Source organism: Haemaphysalis longicornis, unplaced genomic scaffold (genome assembly GCF_048455015.1).
Source record: "Haemaphysalis longicornis isolate Haplotype H1 unplaced genomic scaffold, Haemaphysalis longicornis Haplotype H1 scaffold_6, whole genome shotgun sequence".
NCBI classification, from domain to species: domain Eukaryota; kingdom Metazoa; phylum Arthropoda; class Arachnida; order Ixodida; family Ixodidae; genus Haemaphysalis; species Haemaphysalis longicornis.
The window spans coordinates 99187139-99213266 of NW_027526407.1; the positions used below are offsets into that span (position 1 = coordinate 99187139).

Genomic DNA, 26128 nt, shown 5'->3' on the forward strand with positions numbered 1-26128 from the left:
GTGATCTGGAGCACCACTTGCGAGAGGTGGGTTTTTGAGGCCGCCAGCTGCGGGCGAAGAGGGTTTTTGGGCCGCCAGCTGCGTGTGAGGAGAGACGGCACGGGTGAAGCGGAAGTTTTGGCGTACGACGCCACAGCACCACCTACGGCGACACAAGTCGGCAACGGAAAGCTTCTCTTAAAAAACTGCTCCTTTGAATTATGCAAACGTTTCTAACAAAATTTAGGTGAAAAATTCCCTGCAAGAAGAAATGTACGCCTGGTTTCCTTTATGTTTCATGATCAGTGAGTTCACACTGGAGCTGTAGGCGCTACAGAATGCCCGTCTACTGCCAATACTTTGTCTTCTACGCGGGGGACACAGACAGACAGACGAACAGACAGACAGACAGACAGACAGACAGACAGACAGACAGACAGACAGACAGACAGACAGACAGACAGACAGGATATTGGGACGAATGCTCCCGGTTTTATTGCTAACAAGCAAAATTCGAACACTACCGCGATACGGGTATTGGCCTTGAAAGTAAGACGCTGAAATAAAAAAAAGGCAGCAAAAAGAGAACTACTTAGCCTACCACAATAATTTTTAAGCCATAAACAGACCGAAATGACCAAAAAAGGTTCAAAAACATTCTCTAAACCTTTTTTTATTTTGCATTTCAGTATCAAAGTGCTCATCTCGTACAGTCTTGGACCATGCATACTCTTCTAGTTTAAATCATGTCATGCTTGTGCAAAAGGGAACCCGTTTGGATATAATCAAGCGTGCAATAAATCACGGTTCCGTTTCCCTAGTCCAAATACAAATGGGATTTTTATTGACTAGAAAGAAAGCCTTTGATCTAAAAAGCTGAAAAAAAAAGCCGTCGATCGAAAGTGAACACGGCGCCAGGAAAGTTTTGCGGTGATTCCCTTTTTATGATTCATGCAATAATAAACCTCGCCCGCCCTTTTCCGAGCACTACATTCACTGCAATATTATCCCTGTTCCATGAGATTATTATTCCAGGTAAGAGCAGCTGCACTGCCGCTCTGATAGCACTCGTATCGCAATTCGTAAAAATAAAAAAAGACAACATTAGAGACATGATAAGGTATGATATTGCCCAGCTCACAGAGATTCCATTTATTGACAGATCCGTCGTCTTACACACCTGTGAGTACAGTTTTTTTCTTTCCTGGCGCGGCAAATCTCCACGTAAAATTGCTTGTTCAACATCCGTGGTTGCTCCGCAAAGGCAAACAAATGAGAAGTAAGATTCAGGGCTGGTTTAAATCCTAGCGCCTTGGCTGTGGGGTTCTTTCTCTGCAGCCGCCCTTGACGCTATTCTTTCCCACTCGCCTATTTGATCGGTACCGTACAATAAGCTATTTGACACTATTTATGTTATACAGTACTTATACCCCAAGAGAAATCCCAACAGACATTCAGGCTGTTGGACCGACAGCCAATCCGGAAATTCGGCATATCGGTCTGTTGGTCTGATGGCAGCCTGTCGGTCTGATGGCAGCCTGTCGGTCTGATGGCAGCCTGTCGGTCTGATGGCAGCCTGTTGGCCTGATGGCAGTCTGTCGGTCTGATGGCAGTCTGTCGGTCTGATGGCAGTCTGTCGGTCTGAATGCAGTCTGTTGGTCTGAATGCAGTCTGTTGGTGAAGCTCTAGGTCCGATGACGAGATTGACTTAGGACACATGCTGTGAGGTGTGGAACTGGTTTACAAGTTTGGCAAGCATGTAGGCCTTTTAGCAAAATAAAAATAGAGAAGTTCATTTTGTACTGCTCACTCATTTATTTGCGCTGCATGTCGCCGTGCTTTTGCAAAAGGTGCTTTCGCACCACCTTTAGCCTGGCTTCAGTGGGCTTCGCAGACGCAGTCCTGGCCACATAGATCTGAAAAAGAGCTGTAGATAGAGAGAATAATAAAGGGTTCAATGACCTTGTGAACAAAAGACCATGCGGTAAAAGGGTAACAAATATTTCCAAACAGGTTGCCAGTAAAAAGCAACACTTTGGGGAATAAACTAATACCCTGTAGCATTTTTTCTTGTAAGCTAACACATGCTGGGCCCGCAGCAAACCATTATTCATGAATGGCATTCAGGCACAACAGAGAGTTCCAGCAGTCCGTTCCGTTCGTTACGTTGTTACCGGGACTGGTCTGCGCCTGCGCGCGCGGAAGGGCGAGGAGGCGCGAACATGGCGAAGGCAGGTGCGCGGAACTAATCCCCCTACTGTGAAGAATGCTTAAGTGCCCAGACGGGTTCCGGTAAACACGCTAGCTACGTACGTGACGGAACGGACGGACTGGTAAAACTCTCAAATGTGAGACCATTTATTGTGCCAGAAGTTTCATATTAGGGGATGCTTGATTTTGCTAAATTATGAGTTAGCTATGAGTTCTGATGCCAGATATCACATGCAATACCTTTCAGGGATGTGACCTTCTCTGGTGTCAGGGCTGGTTTGGGCTTCGTTTTTGCATGGCCCTTGTTCACTTCGTTCCGGTGCTACATTAATCTTCTGTGCAGATTGCCTGTTTCGCCAATGTACACTGATTTGCATTTCCAATAAATCCAATAAACAACACCTGGAAGCTTGAAGAGTGAGAGGGGGTCTTTCACGCTGACAATTTCAGAACGTAGCTTGCTAGTGGGCACGTGCACGATGTGCACACTGTGTTTCTTGAAAATGCGTGCAAAAGCTTGATTGATGTGTAGAACGAGAATTGCAGCACGTTTTGACATAGGCCTTGTGGACGCTTCTGCCTGCTAATGTCAATGCGGATTCCTGCTAGTCGCCCTCTTCGCTTCTTTTTGAATATAATGCTTTAGGCAGCCACAAGGACTGCATCAAAACGTGCAGCAATTACCTACGTTCCACAGATCAGTGAAACTCTCGCACGCATTTTCAAGAAACGCAGTGCATACATCGTGCCTGTGCCCACTAGCAAGCTGCGTTCTGACATTGTCAGCGTGAAGGACCCCCTCTCACGCTCTAAGCTTCCGGGTGTTGTTTATTAGATTCCATGCGCTGAATGCAAATCAGTGTACATTGGCGAAACGGGCAATCTGCACAGAAGATTAACGCAGCACTGGAACGAAGTGAACAAGGGCCATGCAAAAACAAGTGCACTGGCAGAGCACCGTGAGAGGACGGGACACGTGGTCGACTGGAACAAGGCGAAATTACTGACAACTGAGTGCAATCTATCTTCTCAATTACTGCTCGAGTCGCTCATCGTTCAGACGACGCCCAACATTATCAACATAATGGATGGCAATCCGCACCATATCTATGCAAACTCATTGCACTGCGTAATGCCCAATATATAGCTTCATTTTCCACGACACATGCTCACCGTGAACAAGCACCAAACCGTTAAATGGGTTTTTTGACTTGGTCAGTGACCTACGTTTCATCATTGCAATAATGCTTTTACCTGCCTACACGGCATTTTGTCAAACACTGGACTACACTACATGAGCCATTGCTGTTCTTAACCTGCACCAGAGTATATAACCTTTCACTACTGCTATGAGATAGACCCATAAACGCACTTCAATATGGCCTTTATATTCAGCTCTTGGAAACATGCATAATTTCACCTTTATCTTGCACCTGCTACAGCAGCAGGTAATATTCCAAAAACATGAAGAAAGAAAAAAACGGTGGTTTAACACCCCAAAGCTACACTCGGGATATGGGGAGCACTGTAGGGAAGGCTTCGCATTAATTTTGACCACCTGGGTATTTTTGTGCGGACCGAAATCTCAAAACACGGGCGTCTTAACGTGTTGCCTCCATCTGAAAAGCTGCCACACCAAGCGGTATCTAACCAACATTCGCCTCCACAGGACACCACCCTAACAACTGCAGTCGGTTAAACATATGAAATAAAGCGAGCTTTGGAGTGCAAATGAAAATATTAATCACACGTCTCATTTTCCAATTGATCTACCTTTTGAAATCCACCATGCAATCCCCCCTCCCCTACCGGCCTACCAAAACACCTTTGTCTCAAGAGGTAATCAGGCTGTTGTTAATGAAGTAAGTATTTACAATTCGAGACTTGCCACCGTTAAAGTTATGCACTTTGTTTTAGAGATAAGCGACATTAGCCATTTGCAGCACAAGGAGTTAATTTTGTTAAGATCAGGTTGAAAGCATTGACGGTAGTAGTTGAAAGAAATTGTGTGATAAATTACAACATCATCTGCAAATAGACCTACATGGGAGGATATGCAACATGGAAGATAGACAGGACTAAGGAACCTGCCTGGGGGGACAACAAAGTGGCACGAGCAAAAGAAGTATATAGTTATTAGGAGAAGTAAACTGCATTTGAGAAGAGTGAAAATCTTTCGCTCAAGTGAGGACATTAGGGTGAAGTTTGAAAAGTAGTCTGTGGTGTGCAATGCGATTGAATGCTTTACAAAAATCGAGAAAAACTACCGCAGTTTGTAAGCCTGCGTCAATGGATCAATGTAGATCGGGAACAAATCCTGAAAGTAGTGTTTCTCAAGTAACCCTTGTGAAAACCGTGGTGATATCCGAATGTGATATTGTGATTTTGTAAATAATTAGCCACCTGAGAGTGGATGAAACGCTCCCCGACCTTGCATATGGTGCTTGTTAGGGAAACTTAATGGTGAAGTACAGTCTCCTGATTTAAAGTTTGGTGCTACCTCGACTATCTTCCAATCATTGAGAATAGTGCCTGTCACGAGAGACTGAGAAAAAAGCGCTGTCGGAATTCTACAGACTGCGGGATGTACTTTTCGGTATAGTATGATTAATACCAGTATGATCTGAAGTAGATAAAATTGTTAGCTTACTTAAAATGGAAAGTAGTTCCACACCAGTTTTTATTGCAAATTCAAAACCATATCGAAAGATCCTAAATGTTTGCTTGGCTTGATTACATACGAATACTTGCTTCAAAGTCAGTCCAATTTCTCTTCTTGCCCTTTAGTCATCGGCCCCAGATTCTCTTCAATATCTCTGCTAAGCAATGACACGCTCCAAACGCACAACACTGCTTCATGAAAATGTTTCAAATAATCAGAGGCCACAGCACTGCTAGCAGGTATACATCATGGCAGTTTCTACAACATGCAATAACTAACCTGAAAGTACATAATCGGTGGGTGCACCGGTATGGCAGCAGTGCCTGGACCGATGTGTCGAGCAAATGCGCTGGCTTCTGAACGGGTGGTCCAAGCGGCCAGATGATGGATGAAGGAATGATCATTCCTGGCGGCAAAGCGTACAGAGCACCAACGAAAGGCCAGGCAGTACTTGGGTACAGCAGGTGCAGTGTCGGTTGGCCAAGGAAGGCCGTGGCAAAGCATTTGAAACTGGATTGGAAGGCAGCCGACCCAGGACAGCCAGCAGCAGCACCTGCAGGTGCATAATCTGTGAGTGTGCTGACACTTGTTGAAATACAAGAAGAGCACACACAAAGCACGAATGCTTACATCAAATAGATTTTTAATCGCTTAGACAGTAACCTCCAAGACACTAATAAGAACAATCCCGGAACACCCCAAGTGAAATTTAGGTCACAGTAAGAATGTATTTATTAGACCCGCAGGTACTGGGAGTGGGGTATGCATGATATATGCAAAGCTCACTGCTGAGCTAATTTGCATGGAACGCATGCTAGCAGCCAATCTGCATCCCTTGCTTTCAATAGGTTCTGGTGTGTGATAGTTGAGGCTCCTCCATTTTCAATGTCTGACTTGTATCTCCACGTTCAATTCTCAAATATAAATCGAGTTGAGTGAGTGCCTACAGCTTTCTTGTTAGTCTCTGTATGGTCTGCGGTTTTGCGAAAATGAGAACTTGCGAATTCGCTCAATTTTCTGCACTAATTTAAACAATACATATGCCTCTGATATCAAGCCCCAGACTTCCCGAGAGCTACTCTGACGGAATCGGCAGGCGCCTCGTAGGCGTTGTGAAATCTCCCCCACTACCCCGAGACTATGCTAGCTCCCTGCGAGGCCACATGCGCGCATTTCACCTTCAATTTGCACGTATGTGAATTCTATACCTCTATGAACTCTCAGGCGGGCGTCGTCATATTCGTGCCGGACTCGTGAAGCTCGGCAACTTCAGGCGTCGTGAAATCGCCGCACTCGCTCGCTGGCGCGCGGCCCGAACTCTCACCGTTTCCTGCCCTTGCATACTATTTTCTCTCCCTTGCACTTTGTAAATTCTCATCAGTTTAACTACACCTCCTGCGTCCTCATCTCTTGCCTGCTTTTCTTCCAGCACAACTCCGCCAGCACCCGGTCGACGCGTGCGCTGTCGGGGTGCGTTGACGAGCGAGTACGGCGATTTCACGACGCTGTTACCGAGCGTCACGAGAACGGCACGCATATCGCGGCCCGAAGACCGCGAGGTTGGCGAGGTCGCAACGGCGGCAGCCGGTCTCGCGAGCGCAATAGCTACGAAGCGCAGTGCACGGAATTCGGGTAGGGGGGGAGACTTCACACCACCTACGAGACGCCAGCCAAAGAATCAAATGTACGGTTTCTTTTTTTTTTTTTTTTTTAGCAGCCGTGTACTACAGCGCGAGCATCGTAGCCAAGGTCTAGCTTCAGCGTAAATTGATGCTGACTTCTGCGGAAACGGTGGACTAGGCGCGAAACAAGTATGCTAAATCACCTAGGCTCTCAGAGTAAATGAGATGGGGGTCTAGTGAACCATAACTCGTTCCAACCAAATACAGAATAATAAAAAAATGCGTACTTACCCTAGCAAAAACGATGTTTCCAACGTACAATTCTCCTTCACTGTCGTCTTCAACTCGCGGACACCAACAGGCAGCAGGCTTTGTTCGAACGCAATGTCATCCACTTTTGACGCGCACTATTTTATGCGGCGATGATCGTTCTTCCCGGGTCCCCATGTTCGACACACGCGTACGTTGGAAGGGTAGACATCACCCATAAAGCTTTTATAACTATGATTTAAGCTTGAAATAGATAAAACTGAAATAATTGCACCAGCAACCACTCGGCACAAAACGCCATGAACAAACACACAAAAAGTGAGAGATTGTTGCCAGCCGGACCTCTATGTTTGGCAGAAATTGTGTTAGTGCTGTAATATTGGTAATTATCTTTCTGATTTCAAAGTCTGAAAGGTGTTTATAACTTGAATTTAAGGTTTTTAAACGCAAAAGTGAATACACATAAAGTAACTGACATATATACTGATATTGTAAAGAAGTTTTGACGTTTGTTTTGGTTTTGTTTTCACGGCGGGCTACTCAAGAGAGAAGGGGCGAGAAAACAAGCTACTTTGGGTTTAGGAAGAGGGTGGTAAATGTCGGCGTGATGGAAAGCAAGCAACAGGCGCTTAGCCTGGTCTTAAAAAAAAAGAGCTAATAAAACCCTCGCCAGGGAAAAAAAAAAAGAAAAAGCGAGATTCGACGAGGAATCGAACCATTGACCTTCAAAACAGTAAGCGGACGCGCTACCACTCAGCAAACTTGGCGAGCGGTCCGGGAGCGCCTAAAACAACTGTATACTTACTTAAGTTGTCAACGAATCTTGTTTGTGTCTAGTTTATGCTGCATTTTTGAAATTCTGGCTGTCCTAACGCTTGTTTCTCACGCACCGATCTTGCAGACGAGGCCACATTGCTAGCGCTGCAAGCGATTGAGCCAAAGCTCCCTTATTTGACTCAAGCAAAGCTTTCGCAGGTCAACCCGACCTTTTCTGCGCAAGCCACGGTAGCCACGAATGAAATGGAATGTGCCGTTAGAATTCTGGCGTTGATAACGCTTGTTTGTCCGGCACCGTCTTGCAGACAAGCAACGTCGCGCTAATACTACAAGCGATGCCACTCCGGGCATGTCAGGCGCATCAAACCCGTCGTGTAAAACGACTGCTAACAGTGCGAAAACCTCTGAGTTTGTAACAAGTGGGGATAATGCAAGGCAATATTAGATAGCGACCGAATCATGCGGTGACGGCGACATAATAGGTACAGCAAACAGGTACCGTGGACGGCGGCGACGAGCGAAAAAGATTTTACAGGGGCCGCCCCAGGAGGCCTGCGCAAAAAAGGAAGATAGAACCCCTGCTACACGCCCTCGAAGAAAGCTGTACAGCCGATTCAGTTTGTTCTTGACGAAGAGTAACCGAGGCTGCAGCAACAAACTATTGTGCTTGCCGTGGTATGAGCCAAAGCATATCTTGACATCGTTATGTTATCGTCCGTCTGTCTGTTACTTATTGAAGGGAAAAATCAGAACACAAACGCTGACGTTTAGCGTCTATGCCAAACATAGACGCTGCTGTTTAGGCCCTAAAAACACCTTCAGGGCGTCTGTCGGTTCTGTCTGATGGCGCGCTCGCGCCGCTGATTACCAACAAGGCGTCTGTTGGCGTTCACTGATCGTGTTGGCGAGCCGGTAAACGCCATCACGGTTGAACTCCCTGTAGGAAGACTACGCTGTTGGGACGATAGAGTGCCGACAGAGCTTCTTATTGGCCCCACAAACGCCATCAAGGTTAAGCTCCCTGTTGGAAGACCAGGCTATTGGAACGATAGAGTGCCGACAGAATTTCTTATTGGCCCCACAGGCGTGCTCTCAGCCCAACAGGAAAGTCTTGTTGGACTTTTTGTCCGGGTAATGATGTACGTTAGTACGATGGCATAGTGTACAGTACAGGATATCGCGCTGTAGCTCTGTAAATACTATATAGCGTCTGTCCCAGTAACATAAGCTATTTGACATCCTTTATGTTATATAGTCCTTTTAATACTGTATGTTAGTGCCATACTATAGCGTATAGTACTATTGAACGGGATATGGTGCATTAGTACTGTAAAGACTGTAAGTACCAAAAGTTCCATCCGTAATGCTTGATCGAGCGTACGTATAAGCTAGAATTGAATTTAGTCGCAGTTTGAAAGCACCATTCTTGTTAGAAACGCCGAATTGTTTTGGGCATACTGATGGCAACTATTTGTGAGCGGAAGGTTAGCGGGAAGTAATTGCTATTAGTAAAGATCCTATATACCCAATACCTTTCTCTTGGTATACTCAGATAATTGATCCATCACCGTGAGCACTATTTTCGATTGAGCCAATATATACTGCCCGTGTATTCATTAATCCTCGGAGGACTGTCCGGGAAGCGTACTGGCGGCGCAAAATACTTACGGACAGAGACGAAAAAAAGACAGGATGAACGCTGCATACTGAAAAACAGGTGCGCAGCCCTGTGTACAAAAAAAAAACATTATTTAAAGCGCAAAACGAGCTAGTTCTTTGTTAGCCCTTTAGATCGTACAGTCTCGAATATCCTTGTTTGGTTTCTTCTGCCAATATCATTTATAAATACCAACCAAGTAGTCACGTTTTCGACTGTTGGTGTTTATTGGAGATTAATAATCGTTAGTTAGCCCGGATAAACCTCAGTGACTTTTTCTGAGCACTCCTATTTCAAATCACATGGAACTTTGACTTTCTGAGGGGCACATGGCTGTCCATACAAAAATATTGTATGGTCGGCTATAGAAAATCCTTTTTATGGTCGTCTTTAGCTATTTGGCCCAATAATCTTTAGACTTTTCTATGGCTGTCTTTAGCGATTCGTATCGCCATTCCTATGGGTGTCTTTAGCTTCTTCTATAACCGGTTCTACGGCTGTCTTTAGCTATCCTTATCGACATTCCTATGGGTGTCTTTAGGTTCTTCTATAGCCGGTTGTATGGTTGTCTTTAGCTATTCGTATTGAAATCCCTATGGGTGTCTTTAGCTGCTTCTATAGCCGGTTCTATGGCCGTCTTAGGTCTTCTTTGGATATCGCTATGGCTATAGGAGAATCTAAAGACACCCATAGGAATGTCGATAGGAATGGCTAAAGACAGCCATAGAAATGTCTAAAGATAATTGGGCCAAATAGCTAAAGACAGCCATAAGAAGGTTTGTCAATAGCCGACCAAACAATATTTTTGCATGAGCTGCAGCCAGAAGAGAATAACCACTACTTGAAACACAGCGACAGCAGCAGCCGCTGAGAAATTATTAGCACGCTACCATGCCAGCATTGAGCCTTGCAGATCTCTAGAACTTGTCCTGTGACACTTAGGTGCATTCTGTAATATGTGCTCCGTGAACACTTCAGCGATATAGGGGGAGTGCGAGGTTGCGATTGCAAACACTTCGCCAGTTCTCATTCACAAAAGGCTTAAACACCGGCATTCAAGGAAAGCAAAATCAAGAGGTTTATTCATTCCATTCATCACATAAATGGCTACTATCTACGCTACTTCACCACCAGTAAACAGTTGTTCACATACGCCGATCGAAAAACACAGCACACGCATTCCAACACCCTGGCTCACGCTTAAGTGACTCGCTCGACAGCCACACTACGCAGCACATTCCCCGCGAACGTCCGCCGAGACACAAATACCTACAGGTGCTGGGTAGTCCTTAGAAAAGAAAGCACTCAGAAGTCGTTCATTACACTCAGTACTCAACGCACACAGCTGCAAGTTCGGTGGCTAAAATGGAAATGCACTCTCAATAAAAAAAATGAAGATGGTCACACACAATGCAATGATAAAAAAGACGTTTTTCCAAGTTCACTCAATTAGTTCCTTGTAAGTTTTCTCCGTTCGCGAAATGATTATTTTTGTCACATCACCGCGGCCAAATCTTCACTTCTGTCTACGTTGCAGTGCCCATGTGGTGCAGGGTAGTTTAGAAAAGTATTCGTGAACACCAAAAAAAGTCCTGCATTTCTCGCACTATAGAGTCTCTTCAGTTCGTAAGATCACTCACCCTAGAGTTTTGCGTACGATGAAATTCCTGTCACAGTATCGCAGGTATCCATTTTCGCATGACTTGAAGTTGATGTTGAATTAATCGTAACACTATCACCGTAAACACCGAAATTCAGGACACCAAAAAGCGACACATTTGCTTGGCGTCACACCATCTACACGAGCACATTGCCGTCGAGTTGAAATTCCCAGCACCAGGCAACACGTGCCATGCCCGCGCACATGAACAAGGAGACGAAATGTGGCTGACTGAGTACATCCAGGTATAAGCAGGTCCATCGCGATAGCAAATAGTGCGGAAATACATGCCCATCTTTCGATCTTTTTCTAACTTGTTTGCTGGTAATTTTTTTTTTGGTAAGTACAACATCGTTTAACGTTTTCTTTTCTTCATCCGAAAAAGTTGTATCTGTTCTCAGTACTCAGGGAACATTGTCTGTCACTAGCATTGCTGCGCGCAGGAATACTAACACAGCGCGGGCCGCACGGCCGTGTCCTTCGGTACCCATCGCCAAAACCAGTATGTCAAACAAACAAAATAAAATAAAACCGGAAGCAGGGGTGTCCCCTCTACCCTTTCATCGCTTCCCAGAATTTCTTCACCGCGCCTCCTTCGCCCGGCGTGGGTCGCTCTCCCCCTTTCTCAATGACTAATCTGAAAGTGGGGTCCGCGGGAGAAAGAATGCGGTTGTTCGCAGCTTCCACCATATTTCTGAGAGAGCGTACCCTGGGCCGCGAAAGTTATTTCCAATCTGCTTCGACGCTGTGAGGGCCGTTTTCAGAGAAGCCCGCTTTTTCACTTGACCGCGGCAGCGAAGGGCCACAGAGGAATAATTCTACGAAATTATACGTCTTTCGGTCAACGTTCATCTGCAAGCTTTGCGGACGCGCAGTATCCAAAGTTGCAACCTGAATTTGAGCCTTAATCAGTAGCTTCTTTTAATTGTACTTTTCCCGTATTGTTGGTATAATAAGTACCTAACCTTATTGAACAAATACGTTCATATAACCGGCCGATCAACCTCATCATCGTTATCCAATCTTTGTTGTAAATGTAGCTAGGTAAATCATGAGTATATGAATTTCGCGTCATAAGTCATATTGAAACCAGCAGAATAGGATTTAATGGTTGCTCGAATTATACCTTTATAGGCTAACACTTTTCGATTAGCGGCTGGAAACTTGGAGCCGTATGTTACTATGTAGTTAGTTAAAGAAGCCTTTATGGATGCAGGCTTGTAAGTTCTGCGCCAAACGCTTTCTTAATACCGGCAAAATGTTGCTTAATTATCACACATCTAAAGGTTTACAGTTATATATTGTACTGTACCCAGCAGCAGAAGCTTTTATGGCTGCCTCACTTTAGCTTTAAAGCAAATTCTCTCCAATAGCTGGCAGAAGACATCCGTATGGTTCCAAGTTTGTAGACTTAGAGCTAAACAACGGCCCTTAGCCAGCCAAATGAGCTTTTATGGCTTTCTCTCTATAGCTTTAGGACGAACTCTTTTCAATAGCTGGCAAAAGACAGCTGAATGGTTTGAAGTCTGTAGACTTAGAGCGAAACAACGGCCTATAGCCAGCCGAATGAGCTTTTATGGCTTTCTCTCTATAGCTTTAGGACGAACTCTTTTCAATAGCTGGCAAAAGACAGCTGAATGGTTTTGAGTCTGTAGACTTCAAGCTAAAAAATGGTCTATAGCCAGCCAAAAGAGCTTTGCCGCGGCTGGTCTATAGAACTAAAGCCATACATATTTCTTTAGCTGGCTATAGTTACCTGAATAGCTGTGACTCTATAGACCAAACACATTAGGATGTTCTATAATCGTCTAAAGAGAATTGTATGGTTTACAGTCTTTAGTGCAGGATCTATAAAAACTTCAATAGCTGGCTATAGCCTAATTTATGCCTTTTTATGGGTGACCATAGAGACCCATAGGCGGCCATAGCTCACCATACATTTTTCAATAGACGCCCATAAGGCATTTTTGTATGGGTGGTGGGATCTAACCGCAAGTTTTACAATAACCTTTTTTTTTCATTTCGCGCTGATAACTACATTTTTATGTGTAGTGCGCGCGTTCAACGAACCCCAAACTCTAATTACCAACTTTTGTGTCCTCCTCCCTAACTGATCGCTCCACAAGGGACGTCGTCCAACCGAAAGCGTAAGATCTTAGTGAGGGGGCGCACGCTACGCAAACGTGACTCTACCAGCTAACAAAGGAACCACGGTAGAGCCTTTCATAACACTTGGGAAGCAACCAAGCAAAACACATAATCGGCGGGGGAAACAAAAACGTGTATGGGAGCCTATTTACCGCGCGTAGTCATGCGTCACTTATTCCCCGGACAGTTCCGTAACGTAGGCGCTCGTGTTGACCAGCGCGCCACCACGCGGCGGCCCCCTGCGTCACTCAAGTCCACCTTTGTTATACGAGACAAAACAAGCGACGAGATGGGCATAACACTCCAATTATTCCACGTTCAGAAGGACGGGGGGAACTCTTGGCGCCCACGTGCTCAACGTCTTTTTCGCGGCTATAGCGCGGATAAAAGCCACGTATGCATGCGAACGCGCCGTGCGTCAGCCGTACAAAAGGCCCGGAGATGATGCGAGCGGGGAGAGAGCGGGAGAAGTGCCGCTATGAGATCCGGCAAACACCTTTCGTTCGATCGACGGCGCGAGACGGCGGAGCGGCCCGTGAAGAGCCGCTTTGGCCCCCATCGAGCGGTCCCGTTAGCGTTGGCGGTTCATTCCTCCGCCGTGCGCGCCATCTCGCTTGTTGCGTGCAGCACGCAGTCTGCTATGCACGACTTCGGAGCGGTATAGTTGCGAGCGGTGTGGTGCACTAATGGAAGTGGCCCATCGTGCAAGGGAGACTGGTAGCGTGACTGATCGGTTACCGTCTCACAAACTCCTCCTTTTTACGAAGAGGCGGACAAACACGTCTGCAAATTTATTTGCATATCGTCCTTCCCGTCTTTCCTGATACGTGCATTAGCCACAAATATTGGCGGCGAGATCTTTGAGTGGCGCCCCCTGGCTCTGACGTCGGCTTAGGGATTCGCGCCGCTGTCGTCTGCTACACTCCGCTTGTGAGGGGCAACAGTGCCTGGGCTAGAAATCGCCCGCTTCGTTGCTGTAGTGCGTTAAAAAGCGTATTTCTAGCGACTCAGTTATTTTGCCAGCTTCTGAAGCATCTGAATAATTTGAAGCTGTATCCCCCACAAGTTTGCAACACACGAAGAGATAGACAACAACTTTCTTCGGAGTATCGGTCAGAAGATCGTGTGTAACTCGTCCTTTCTAGCTTATTCGCGAGGATCAGCGATCAGAGCTTCTCGATAAGTATTCAAAATGCGTAGGCTTCCCTGCAGTATTTTTGAGATGCTCCTATGAAGACTCAACAGTCTAATACTACATACCAAGCACAGCGGCCTCTACACGCTCATCGCACAGCAGGAAATAAAGCGACTTCTGTTTCTTTCGTTGTTGTCTGGTATCGGATTAATGTTTCTTGCTTTTTTTTTCTGCGCAACGCATTAATTTTTCTGCGCCGTCACCAACTTCTTATTAGGATGTTTCGGGATGTTTGGGAGCCTCACAAAGGTCGTGTGGATATTTCCTTCATTTTGTATGGCATACATTCCCTTCTTCACAAATTGGCTTTCATTACGGCTGCGTGCAAGAAGGTGCATATCCGCAGCGTGCTTTGTTTATTCACATGCAAATACAATGAGAACGTTTGTGCTACGCCACCGCGACCGCGCCCTAAACAACGTGGTCCACAGTACTCGAAGTCGGCTTTTGTGCTCCGAATTTCTATCGTAATTATATCGTTATCATAACGAACTGACTCTCAACTCGAACAATGATGACATGATTACGGTGTGGAAGGCATGATATACTCGCTAAGTAACGTAATAAATAGTATACCTGCCTATATTACAAGACTCGAAACCGAAGAAGAATTCCAAGTAGCTCTTTATTGCTTTTCAACCCTTCCAGGCGCGGAGAACAAATCCTATTCTACTCGGGATGGCGTTCTATGATTTGAAGAAAATTACTTTTACTCTCTTGTCCTGGACTGAGGACCCGGCCCACTAACCAGATCGATTTAATTGTTAAACAAAGTTTTCCCCTCCTCTCCTTACTCCTCCTCCTCCTCTTGAGTGCAGTTTTCCTATAACGCATATCCGAATATCGGGAAGATATGGCTGTGCAAAATGTTCTGAAATATCCCTCCAGGTCTTAACAAACATATATGTGTTAATATAAATTTAACGAAGACGTGACTCGTTTTGCTCAATAAACCTCCATACTGGTTAGATGCCTGGTATAGAATCAGCACGCGCGTATATACACACTGGGTTATTTGGAACTCAACCTACAGTTTCTGCAGTCTATAGTGCATGTCGGCAAACTTTCATGCCTTGACAACGTAAAGTGATGTGACAAAACACGTTCGAGCGTTCGGCAAAGTTGCAAAAACTGTTTTACCTTACATATGATTACCGGGAATCGTGATGCCTTCTGTCAAAGCCGACAGCCCTGAAGGCCTAGAATTTGTTTTGGTCTTCCATTTTCGATGTTGTTGGTTATTAGCAGCTGACTGTTCCTTTTGTTCGAATGCTTACATGAGAAGCTGACTCCTACTAGCTCCGACTCTTCGCGCTCCGCACAGGACCGGCTTCGCAAGGAATGGGGTGGCGCCGGCAATGTTTCTCCCGTAGCGGTATCCAAAACTACACTTTAATTGACACCATGAGCTAGTGTATGCGATTTTAAGCCTACTTACCGGCGCCTGGTTTCGATCCCACGACCCTGCGGGCGGAACGCAAGGTACATGGTGCTCTACCCACTGCGCCACAAAGCAGCCTATTATTATGATAAAAAGTTACCCACACGCCAATTCTGGTGCGGACAAGCATCAGACGTTGACTGAGCGCAAAGAAACAGCAGGGAGAGCGATCCTGAGTGAAGCAGACGACAAATTCGAGAATTCCTAAGCTGACGTCACGGAGGCGCGCTTCGCAGCGCCGCCTGTGTTCGCGCTCACCGCCAATAACGACGCAAATAATAAACAAAAGGTTGTTTTTTTTTTGTTTTGAGGTTGGAATTAATAGGAGCTAACCTTCTACGAACGTTGAATAAATGGTCTTATCTTCAGAACAAGTGCAAATGAAAGTACTTTGTTAGACACGATGGTTGTAACTACCGCTATTCCAACAAAGAGTAGGCAGCAATGAAAACATGGCAGAGGTGCTGACTCAGAGAGCGAAACGTATATTGAAACGTAATGTAGAAGGTGGGGTACAACAGCTACGGGTAGCCCGTGTCCGTCCTACTCCGGTACGTCGCGTGCTGCGGCTGCAATCTTCGCCGGAGAGATCAGGGCCTCATTTTTTTACTCTGGACTACCCCGCCAAGATGAAACTGTATTCGGGGTGTGACAAAAGTTTTACTTGCCTACTCACGTGACCATAATAGTGTTTGTGCGTCGCGAACGGGAAAACCAAATGGGAGCCCGCGAAACACCGCATGAGCTCCCATCACTTGCGCCGCGGTCTCCCTAAGGTGTGGCGAGGTGGCGCAGCCCTCGCGGTGGTTGGGGATCTTAGGTTTTGCGGGACATATTTTTCAGCTCGGAAGAAATGCATCATTCTTTATCTACACACCACATAGTAACTTCTGAAAGATGCGTGGGCAAATTTTGTGCGTAGAAAAAAATCACCTTAATGAAGTACAAAGCGAGAAACAATCATATTCTCATTCTCACTGTTCTGGCAATCCAAGGCTGTTAGGGAGAAGTATGATTTCAACGAGCGTTGTATTTTAGCGGCGTAGGAGGGCAGCCAAAGCTTGTGGGGTAGGTGAGTTCTACAGCACGAAATTACCTTTTAAAGCGTAGAAAGCATTGTCGACTCTCACGCAGAGCATTTTAAGAACGCACTATTACGTCTGCCAAGCGAAAACAGGCTATGTTTTACAGGTATGCAAATGTTGTACCTTGCCATGTATTCGAGAGTGAACAGCCGAATATAATCAACAACTTGACCTACCCTTCTTGAAATGCCGCACACAGTCTCGTGATCAGAAATGGCAGCGTCGAAATGGCCATTAAGCTATAGCAGCGGCTTGCCAGCCACCCCCACGTTCCCTTTTCTAAGAGGCCGGCAGACGTCACTTGACGGAAGAGCCACACATTAATAAATTATGATTCATTGAGCCTTCTGAAGGCGGATGGGCAGCGAAGCCTTTTAGCACACGACATTTAGGTTACACAGAGTTTATGCAAAACAAGTAGGCATATAATCATTTTTTTGAACGTCGGCAGTGGCTATCCTTGGGAAAACACACACACACGGACTCGCATCTATTTAGACTCCACTGATCTGGAAATTGGGGCCTATTGATAATTGACGAAGTGAAAAGACTTACCCTAATAATCAGACGTACAAGCCTGAGGTGTGAGCCATGTTCTGATCTTGCTGATGCTGCCTGTTAATAACTAATGTATTCAACATGAATGCCGAGTTTATGAGACTGGTAAGATTGAAACCCAAATAATGTTTTGAACGGCGTGCGAAATCAGTGATGACCTTATAGCACACACACCTGGACGTTTGTTTCCAAATGCATCGCATTAACGAACTCCTGGGGCTTCAGAGACACGTGCAGACACCAGTGTTTTTTTCTGACACTAAAAATATATAGAACCCTAGCTTAAATGATTGTGATACTTATCATTGCCTGCAAGCGCATTGGCTGTCCTCTGTGAACTTCGCCCTTATTAATATGGTAATTAACGACGAACCTTGTGCGCTTTGCAGGGGAACCGGCGCCGTGAAGGCGCAAGCAGCTTATGACAGGGCACCTCTATTTCCGCTTGGTTCCAAATACGGGTCTGCGTGCAATGGCCCAAGCAGGCTTTGTCTCCCTTTCCTCCGCGTTCCCACCCGTCCCGTGTTTTGTTCTTATGCGCAGCACAGCGGTGCGGCCTGCGTTTGTAATTTCGTTCCCACTTTGAACGGTATTGCCCCCCTTTTGTTAAAACCAACATGCCAATGTCGTTCGTCGTACTGTCTGGCCTTATTGCTTTTTTTTGTTTTTATACTTAAGACGCCGAAGTTTGGATCCTCACATGACTGCTGCCTCTCCGTGCATTTGACTTGCAAAGCTAGCCGTCGGGGAATTGTAAGGGTCAATTGTTTACAGAGCGAAAGCCATTGACTTACAGACTGCAGCAAAGTTAGCGGTGTTTGATTGATTGATTGATTGATTGATTGATTGATTGATTGATTGATTGTAGGATTTAACGCGCCGACGCAACGCAGGCGATGAGGCGCGCCGTAGTGGAGGGCTCCAGATTAATTTGGACCACCTGGGGATCTCTAACGTGCACCGACACCTCGTACACACGGGCGGTTTTGCTTTTCGCCTCCATCAGAAAAGCGACCCCGCGGCCGGGAGTTTGATTTCAGTTGTGACGCATGCACTTCTAAAATTAACACATTGCCCCATTGAGGTGTTTTCGAGCAGTGCGTATGTGACACAGTCGTATATTATTACTCATTTGAAGCACTCACATCTGATCACTGGATCCTCAATACCTCTGCGAAGCAGGTGTAAAGGTCCACATTTCTAATTACATTGTTCACATTCTAATTACATGTAAAGCACGCGACACATCACGACGCAGACATTTCCTTGAAATCTAGAGACACACATTCCACAGCCCCCATCACACTTTTACGTGGCGATCCAATGGTTTCTGTCAAATGCATTTTCAAGTATTTATCAGAGGTTAAATTTCTAAACCTTATTTCGTACCACGCATAATCACACCCTGGCCTTCTGCAACAGCTATCATCCTTGTATTTATTTGACTTTACTTTTGTTCTTGATAACCGATGTTTGTATTCACCTCTTCATCCCTGTTCGCTCACCGCTGTGCGAACAGGTGCTCTTTGCGCCAGTTCGTCCAGCGCCAATAATATCCAATATTCATCATCAATAATGCGTGCAATCCAGGCAACCACTCGTACATGATGGTATTTTAAACGTTAGTCGCAGCCGAGTGTCCAGCTGAAAAAAGAAACTTCGCTGATTTGCAATACGTGCGGGGTAGGTGACGTTAAATTGTTCATTTACGAATTTTCGTACATAATTTTACATGCTCACAATACAGTCGAAAATACCAGATAGACCAAAACGTATTGTGAAGCGCATGATGTCGGTGCACTAATACGCAATAGGGCACATTCTGCAACACGGTTTTCAACTGTTACGCATTGTACGTTGTGGGCCTGCTCTCTACGGCACGCCAAGGAATGAGGCATGCTCCTTCACCCCACTGCCCGCTGCCCCGTGTCCGCCAGCGCCATCTCTCGGGCGCCGACGTCTCCAAGTCTTGCGGCCCGGTAGCCGCCCGGCAGGCGAGGAGGGCAAGGGAAGGGAGCTCGCGGGGTGGGGCTCTGGGCAACACCCTCTAGGCCAGAAGGTGTCGTGCCAAGGCGCTCCCCACAACGTTCAACCAGCAGTTGAGGCGAATGCAGATTGGTAAAACAGACTTGAAATATTTCACTTTCCGTCCCCTCGAGGTCATAGCGGCCCAATCTTGTGCAGAAATGGCACTACATGGGCTTCGACTGCCAAGAAAGAGACATACAATCTGTGATTACACTTATACACTGCATGCTTTGCTCCTCCTTAGTTTTACGCTTGTGGAGATGAAGCGGGGTTTTTTTTTCTTTTTTTTCTGTCGAAGTATCTGTGTATAAGTACGCGTATTAGTATTTGTCGACAAATATTTATTTTTATTCGTGTTTTTATTGATGACTAAGAGTTAGTTTTAAACTTTCATTTTGTAATCGCTTGTTTGTTTTGTTCTGGCTCACCTCATTTCTCACATTCTTTTTCTTGCTGCTTTAGAAGTTTTACTTATTCCCCAGTGGGTGATAGCGATTTTTGTGATTGTATAGGGAGACAGGTGTACTGTGCTTTGCATACTGTGAATTGTTTTCACTCAGCTGCTGGTGCTTGGGCCTTATAATTTCTGTGAGGTATTTATTCTATGGATAATAAATAAGTTTGGTTCATTAAAACATTGTTTTGTCCCCGTAACAATGGTGCACATTTTATCGCAAATTTTGAACAAACAAAGAAGAAATTGAAGACAACACGACGCAGCGGCGCCTGCCCACCCCTTTTCCGGTGATGTTCTATTGACTTAACAAACTTTGCCTGGTTCGATCGGCGGCCGTCGACTTAAGCCGCCGCGACGGAACATGACAGCAACTTCAGTGGGGCCTCTAGTTCTATTGGATCGTATCACTAGCATGCTAACATGGAGCTAACAAAATGACAACTATGTTTTTAGTAAACTGGCCCATGGTATATCACTCCTGCATATTCTACACGATTCTACCTCAAAATTCGAATGTTTTTCAATATATGTTGCATATTTTCGCTTAAAAGACGTCCTTCGTGCCCAGACGGGGGCTGAAAACGTTACCACAGGATAGCTGTTCCAAACTGAAAAAAGCGCTATTTTGCCTTCTCGCCCCTATAAATTGATGTAAAGATTGTGGCAGCTTATTTTCTATATGCGTATTTCGCAATCTTTAGTCCTTCGTTCTATGTACGCCAGGTTCCTTTCTGTGCCCTTGTAATAATTAGCGTCATGAATATGACGAATAAATTTGTTCTTTCCGGAATTGCAGCCTCCACCGACTTTCACTCGTGACAGTAACATGCCCCCTCGCCTTTCCTTAGCGGCTTTATTTACTCCAAAGACGCGTGTGCATCGATGGACATGGGGGTTCCTCAGAATCTCGCCGATATAGCGTGACCCACAGAGCTGACATTGTTGAATTTGTGTGGCAATATCGACCCGACTGCAGCTAGTTTTCAGAACATTAAGTTTTGAGCAACTTTATCCATGCATTATTTAGTAGGCGTGCAAGTAGTTTTAATCAATAAGGCAGCCTCTTGGCGGAGATGGACATAAACAGGCTTTGACTTGCGGTTATAATGGAATTGAATATTTCAGCACGTCGTTCAACAGTGAAGTGCTTACACTCAAGCTTTAGATGCAATTTCAGCAATGCCTAATTTAGAAAAGGCAGATAGGCGTGCAACACTGTAACGCATGCATGCATCGACAAGCACGCCACTAATCAAAATAAACCAATTAAATCTCGGCACGTGCATTCCAACGCAGTTTAGTACAATTATTGATCACAGTCAGCGCACTGGAAAAAGATATTTCCCATCTTTTTCGGCAATTCTTGCGCAAATCAGTGCGTCGCGTAAACTCATCTTACCACACCTTGTCCGTTGTCCGATCTTGCGCCGCTCTTGCTGTTGCGTCACAGTGACACAGTGAGATAATCGAGTGAATAAGAGTCGATGGTTCCACACAAGTGTTCTGCGAAAAGCATTAATATGAAAAATAAATGACGTACAGAAACATCTCAGGGCAGGGCCTCGGGTCTTGAAAGAAGCATTTGGCGCTGTAGTTGCACGGAGAACCAAGTGGAAAGGTCAATTCAATGCGTATGTTTTCGCACTTTAGCGTCGACTGTTATGTCCTCAAACAAGCACTGTGTGGCAAATGCAAGCGGGCGATTGAGTTTAAACCTTTTATCGCATCAAAAGGGAGCTCCGTCACTACATCAAGTAAACATTTTACGGCCCGATTTTTTTCGTTCGACAATATTATTAAATTTTTGTCTGGAAGCAACCTGCAGATTGAACGTCTTTTGAGAGTGCCAGGGGCTCCGGGAATATTTACTGTGGTCCATGGCTTGCTTGCACAACCTAAACATTTTAGTTTTATAGAGGCCAGAGAATATCCTACCTTGACAAAACACTGCTAGGACTTTAAATATAAGATCAAAGTAGATGGGAAACAGCAAATCCAACGCCCAAAGACAGTCTATCTTCAATTCTTGTTCACCAATCTTTCTTTACAATGCTGATAGTTTTCAATTCTTTGGCTGTACTCATGAAAATAGAATGGAGTTCGTAAGAACTCCATTCCACTCCATTACCACATTTTTGATGTTTACTTCGAAAACACTTATAGAGGGTGGTGTGGACTGTAGACAGGTATATGAAGTTTGTATTTGTATATGTCTCGAGTCCAAATCCTGGCTCTTTGAGTACGTCGCTTAGAAGCTTCTTCAAGGCGGGCGATCGCGACTGCTCGGTGCCTTTACATGGAGTTATCCACTCATCCACGCACATGCTGAATGTATTAGAGTAGGCTGGAGAGATGTTCTTCCGGGTTTGGTGGCAGAAAATGTCGAGAAGGTTGGTATACTGTTTAAAAATGCGGCCCATTCAAAGCCCGTTGGCCCTGTTTGTTAACCGTGAATGAAGTGATGGTTTTGTTGTTTGGCTGGGCACCTGTAGTTGCCGTTATATAGATGACAAATCAATTCCTGATCAATGGAATTATTGTAGAGGCTCGTTAAAATGATTATCGATCTCGGAATGATATGAGAAGGCCGGCTCTTTTAGGGTGTGACGTTCCTCTTTGTAAGAGTCTCTGATACGCGAAGGCCAACAAAGGGTTGTAGTAGATGTACGAATAAGGCGCTCAACGGACGAAAACAAGCGTAGACACAAAACACAAGCAGGCGCGCGTTTATGTCTTTGGTCTCTTCCTCCGTGTTCGTCTTTTTAGCGACCTTTTCTTTTAGCTACTGCAACCGTGAACACAACTAGCTTGACACGTTCCGTTAACACCAAAGGGTTCAGTGTTTTCTGTATCAGGTGAATGCATAGGTTCTCTGCATCAATTCGATACCCTTGTGTCCAAACGCCATTGGCAGTGTCGCATGGAATATAGGAGTCGCATAATCACATGTGGAAATAATTGTTGTGCTGTCTGGCAACATGTTATGGAAAGGACAAAAACAAAATACAGCCTTGTTTTGTTTGAAAGAACTAGTGGTTGGTAAATCACTCTTCATTCCGACCCCAACGGAGGATGTTTTTACGAGAGAAGATGAGGCATATTGAAAAAGTAGCAAAATATGCGCTCCACAACGTCAGGAATAACACAATAGGTGACACTAAAACCGGTGTTGGCGGTTTCTTAATTACCTGCTAGCATTCAAGTCGTACCATGAAAACGAAAGAGGGGTGAAACTGCAATCACACAGTCATGTGTCACGCCGGGGGCTTTGGTGAGTGGCCACAAACCCTGGAATATAACATCCTGTGATTCCATAAAGGCTGGGCGACCAAAGGGCTCACGAATCGCTACTCCTTAACCTGCTCTTATTACCTAGCTTAGGTGCTGGACGCTTGCGTTAAAACTTGCATCATTGTAATTAGGACTATAAGGGGTATCAGAATGGCGAGTTGGGCTAGTTGGTGAAATTGCATACTGAAACATTCAGAAAGCGCAACATTGAAAAAACGCGAGACGAAGAAAGGGAACACGGGACGAGCGCTTACTCGCAACTAAAGTTTAATCAGAAAAAAACCAGGAACATATACCCACCCAGTCATCACACCACGCATGCGTCTCCTATATTTAGATGGGAGGAACCCAAAAAACCACAAACAATAAAAAACCACTAAAACAAAAACAAACACCTACATTATCAACTGCCACAGGGTGTACAGCTCAATGACTACAAAGATACGCAATCTTTTTTCTCGTGTAAAGCAACAGATGCCTGACTAACACAATAATCACCTATCTGGGTTATCTGGAACACTTCAGCTACTCCCCTCGTAAACTGCCACACATGCCTGAAAACAATCTTTGTATCACCGAAAAGCGGCCTGCAACCACCACGATGCCAGCATTTCCTGCAATGGTCGGCAAGATGTGACGATATAGCCCCTTTCAGGGACAGTGCATGTTCTCTGAGGCGCACGTTTACGCATCTGCCCATTTGACCATGTTGCAATGTTGCAACGATGGCTGTGTTTATGTACAGTCGCGTGCGATTTGAAGGTAATCGCGCGAGCTTCGACCGATAAAGGCGATAACGCCCCCGCGCGGCCTTTTTCGGAGCGACTGGGACCTAGTTTATGCTTTCTCCACTCTCTTGGTCGCAGTGATCACTCTGTGATCACTGCGATCACTGTGATCAGTGATCACTCCCGCGGCTAGTAAACCACCCTTTCCGCTTTGTGGTGATCTTGTGTGGTTGCAATCGCGCGTGCGCTTTTTTCTTGGTTATCGTGAGCAACGATAGAACCAATTGTTATAAATGTCCAGTATTTCCCGAGAATGCGTTTCTGCGCAACTTATCGAGAACTGCTGTAAAATACCACAAGTGCGACGTCGTCACTGCGTGCGCGATAAAACAAGAGGAAGGGGGTCATTGATTTTGTTGCTGGAGTGATGGCTGCTGGAATAAACAGCGACCGAGGGAGAGAAGAATGCGTAAACCAGGAACCAGGCAGAGTAAAGCAAGCCGCGTGGGGGCGTTATCGTCGTGGTCCGTCGACGCTCGCGCGATTACCTTCAAATCGCACGCGACTGTACTCCCACTGTCTTGCAGTAAGAAATACGTCGGTCAAACGGGCAGATGCGTAAACGAGCGCCTCAGAGAACATGAACTGTCCCTGAAAGGGGCTATATCGTCACATCTTGCGGCACATTGCAGCAAATACCGGCGTCGTGGTGGTTGCAGGCCGCTTTTCGGTGATACAAAAATTGTTTTCAGGCGTGTGCGGCAGTTGACGAGAGAAGTAGCTGAAGCGTTCGAGATAACTCAGAGAGAGAATGATTGTGTTAGTCAGGTATATGTTGCTTTACACGAGAAAGAGATTGGATATCTTTGTAGTCATTGAGTTGTACACCATGTTGCAGTTGATGATGTAGGGGTTTGGTTTTGTTTGTGTTGTTTTATTGTTTATGGTGTTCAGGTTGCTCCCATCTAATTATAGGAGACGCATGCGTGGTGTGATGACTGGGTGGGTATATGTTCCTGGTTTTTTTCTGATTAAACTTTAGTTGTGAGTAAGTGATCATCCTGTGTACCCTTGCTTCGTCTCGCGTGTTTTCAGTGTCGCGCTTTCTGAAGGCTTCAGAATGTATAAGGGGTATTTGGAATCCACTAAACTTGTATATTGTCGTCTTGGTTCTAATAAAGAACACTCGGTGTGTGTCTTGGCTATCGCTGAAGATTGAAATATCGTGGGTTGTAGTGACAGATGCTGCGCTTGGCGATCGCTTGAGTCCACAGAGTGGTCATAGAAGGCACACTTGCATGTGCAGTCTCCAGCATGAATTTCGTTCCAACTGCTTCTGTTTGTCCTTCCTGCTACTGGCACGTCGAAGCTACCGTCGGAATAGTAAATGCGTCCTGTCCTTAGTTCCATTCCTGTATATACGATTTTGTGCGTGTAATAGTGTGCTTTCGTTAAAGATATGCATATCCGGCCATATTTTAGCTACACGTTAGAGCGTCACTCTGAGTATCAACGTCCACTGTGTAAATGTTTTGACATCATGGGAAGATACTTAATTTGTAGTGTAAAGGTCATGATGCATGCCTTCTCTCCTTTGACATTCAAAGTGCTCGGTGTTATGCAAGAAAATGTATTTCATTTCTTTGGCGTACTTGCCTAAATGGGACGGTTTGCTTATCCATCGTTATGGGGTTAAAACAGGCAACACAAGTTTTATGACGGCAGTTTTACAGCAGAACAGACAGTTGGGTTTCTTGATCGATATTTATCTTGGTACTCATCTTCAAAACAAAGCTCGCGTTTTGTTTATTGTGCAAGGTGTTTTGTGTATTTGATACAGTGGTCGTGTGGCCGTATTTGTGAAGACCAAACTGGGCGATATCTAAACAAAGGATTGGAGAAACTTAGAAGGTCTATAGGTCAACCGAAAGGTTTCATTTATCAAAATACTGAGCAACAGTTTTTATGATACGTCAGTTTTATCAAGGCATCGGTACAAAGCCCCTACAGAGTAACAGAGCTAGGCCTTCGCATAAGAAAATGCGGCGATCGTTCGTTATCTCCGGCTTCATTACCATTACATATGAGGTACACTCATATCTGCGGTAAATGTTGCAGAATATAGTGATTTTCGAGGTCTTGTAGTTTTTCCTTGCCTCTTTTTAACGACATGCTCTTTTCTTTGCAGCGTGCGTTTGTACCAGTGCGTGTTCACTTTGGAAGATAATTTATTGATTATACCGTGGGCGAGAGGAACCTATCACCTGAGGTGTAGTCATTAAATATTTGTACGTCCACCCTTTAAATCAGCAGTTGTAAGTTAGCGCCGTGTCGTCTTTCGTCATACGTTCCTGTTTTG

General features: G+C 45.3%; 1 long non-coding RNA gene across 1 annotated transcript; it reads right to left on the reverse strand.

Annotated features, from left to right (window-relative positions):
- Positions 1 to 1770: 1770 nt before the first annotated feature.
- On the reverse strand, positions 1771 to 7038 carry LOC144141804 (uncharacterized). The gene is made up of 3 exons (XR_013316706.1): positions 6766 to 7038; positions 5132 to 5405; positions 1771 to 1906 (listed from the first exon to the last, which is right to left on the reverse strand). It is a non-coding gene; the product is annotated as an uncharacterized LOC144141804 (long non-coding RNA).
- Between the last annotated feature and the right edge of the window lie 19090 nt (positions 7039 to 26128).